The sequence below is a fragment of the Neofelis nebulosa genome, chromosome 6 (assembly GCF_028018385.1).
Source record: "Neofelis nebulosa isolate mNeoNeb1 chromosome 6, mNeoNeb1.pri, whole genome shotgun sequence".
NCBI classification, from domain to species: Eukaryota; Metazoa; Chordata; class Mammalia; order Carnivora; family Felidae; genus Neofelis; species Neofelis nebulosa.
Window position 1 is genome coordinate 27,655,423 of NC_080787.1, and position 2,771 is coordinate 27,658,193.

The window sequence follows — 2,771 nt, forward strand, 5'->3', positions numbered from 1 at the left end:
CTCCTACAGGGCTCTTGTGAAGATTTGCCCATAGCATCTGCTACTTAAACCATTCAAGTTTAACTTGTGACTTCCACTCTGTTGTTATTTCGAATGCTGTATTTGTTTTTTCTCCAAGAAGAGTCAGTATCCCAGAGGAACCCCTAGGACCAATAACGTGTTGAAATATATGAACAGTTGAGTAGTTGAGGTATGTGTGATGATGAATTCTATATGTGGACTAGGCTAGGCCACAGCACCCGAACATTTGGTCAAATACCAGTCTAGATGTTGCTATATGGCATATATTAGATGTGATTACATCAGTACACATGGAGTGAAACTGATCCCCCTCCATATTGTGGGTGGGACTCACCCAATCAGTTGAAGGCCTTAAGAGAAAAGGCCTAGGTCCCTAAGAAGGGAATACTGCTCCTGCACTGCTCTCAGATCCAAGCCTGCAGTATCACCTGTTGCCAGATTTTCCAGCCTGCAAGCCTGCTTTGCATATTTCTGACTTGCCAGCCCCGAGTCGTGTGAGCCATTTCCTTAAAATAACTCTATATAGACAGATATAGACATAGATAGATAGATAGATAAATTTCCTATTGACTCCATTTCTCTGGGAACCCTGACTCATACAGTATGAAAATTCTGAGACTGGAGGTCTGTCTACTTCTCCTCTTTCCCTGAAGTTTGGTCCAGGTGTTGTTACTTTCTCATTTCAACCTGTAGTGAGGCATGGAACACGTCTCCTACATGAAGGGCATTGTCTGAGTGAGGGTAGATTGAGGCATACAAACAAGTCCCAGTGTTGCCAGCTTGTGAGCAGAACACTCAAAGGCAAGTTTCTCAGGGTGACATCCTAGCCAGTACAGGGGCCTTCAGTGGTTTGGACCCTCCCACCTGCCCCTCACCTCCCCTGCTCCCAGGAGGTCCAGACCTTTGGTAAACCAGGAGCCTGCTCTTTGCTCAAGTGTGAGCTTCCCCTGGGACCCCTTCTCTCTGTTCTCTACCCCTCATGAATTGTGCCTCAATTCAGAGGGGATCTGATTAAGCCAAGGACACAAAGGTATGGGCACTTTGCAGCCTCGGTGTCTGTCCCAGTGAAGAACAGGAAGACACAAAGGATCTCCCTCTGATGGATTTATATGCAGACATTTTGTGAGCAACTTTAGATGTCCTGGCTCCAGTATCCAACAGGGATGAAAAGGCTTGGAGGCATGCTGGCTATATTCAGGGGTAGCTGCACACAGTCACCTCCCCACTTGGGGGTCTTCTCTTTCCTTGACTGCTGGCAGTGCTGGAAGCTGGGGTGTCAGGTCTCTAGCCTGGGAACAGGGGTGATTTCTAGTGGGTCCTCAGTGCTAAGCTATACCAGCTGCATGCTGCACCCTAGGGAGCCTGGCCCACATCAGCAGGGATCTTGTCCCCAAACTCTCTCTGTCCTGTGACCATCCTTCATTGAGCCTTTGTGATGGCAAGAAGAGAGCTTGTTGGAGTAGGAATCTTGCTGTTTGCTCTTTTTAGAACATATGTTTCCAGTAGAATTTGTCCCCTGGAAGGGTCCTGAAGCTGGCCCACACTCTTACCCAGAAACATTTCCTCCCTGTTGGGAAATGAACTGGCCAGCTGGCAAGTATCCAGTTAGATTCCTGAAGGGTGAAGTGTCCTGTCACTTTTCTGGGCTCTGTTCATCCCTTCAGAGCCCTCATTGTCCCATCGTCATCACTGGGAGCTGGGGGACAGCATTTTTGATCCTTCTCCCTCTCCCCTGGGGGCCATATTGTCTGTGTTCTTGTGATCTAAGGATCAGTGGGCCTGAGCCTAGAGAATGGGGTCTGGCTGCATCCCTCCCCAACACCCCAACATTGTGGCTGGTGTGACTTCCATGAATCAGTGAGTCACACTGATGTCCTAGCTGCTAGTGGGGCAGCTGCCAGTGAAACATAACCACATTTTCCTTCTGAAAGAACAGGAGTGACTGTTCTCTTCATACTGACATAGATCAGCCTACTCGATATGCTGAAAGATGGTGCATCTTCCCCAATAGACATTGCACTATGAAGCCAACTCAGCTCTTCAGTGGTTTCAATGAGTGCTCAGCACAACACAGAGGCTAGAGGAAGGGCAGCAGCATCCAAACAGCCAGAAAGCTAGCCAGAAGTTTGGGGAGTCTCCTGCCTCTAGAATTATACTAGCATCACTTATATGAGAAGGGGAGAGAGACAGAGACAAAGAGAGACAGACAGAGAGAAAGACAAAGACAGAGACAAAAAGACCAAGAAAGAGAGAGACAGAGACACAAGGAGAGACAGAGACAGAGAGAGAGAAGGAGAGACAGAAAGGGAAGGAGGGGAAAGAGAGAGAGAGAGAGAGAAGGAGGGAGAGGCTTACTCTGGAGGATGGAGAGAGATGGATGGAGTAGGGTGAGGGCCGGGGGCTCCTCTGCTCTGGTAGCTGTGGTCCAGGTAGAACCCTTCTGTTTCTCCTTTTCACCCTCGAACCAGCCAGAGAAGAATCTCTGTGGCAAGTGGACAGATGATCTAAGGAAGTGATAAGTAGAAAGGAGTCTTTTCTTCCTTCCTGGGTGCTTTTTTCCTCTCAAATCATGGCTCTTTCAAGTGAGCTTTCCAGCGCATCCCTGGGACCCACTGCCAGCTTCTTCTTTGCATCAGAAACTAGGTTGTCTCCATCTTCACTGCAGCTGAGAGCCAAATGTGCTCTCCCTTGTCACAGAGGGGTGAACAGGCAGCAGGAGCCCAGGCCCGTGTTCCACGTCCTGAGTGCTG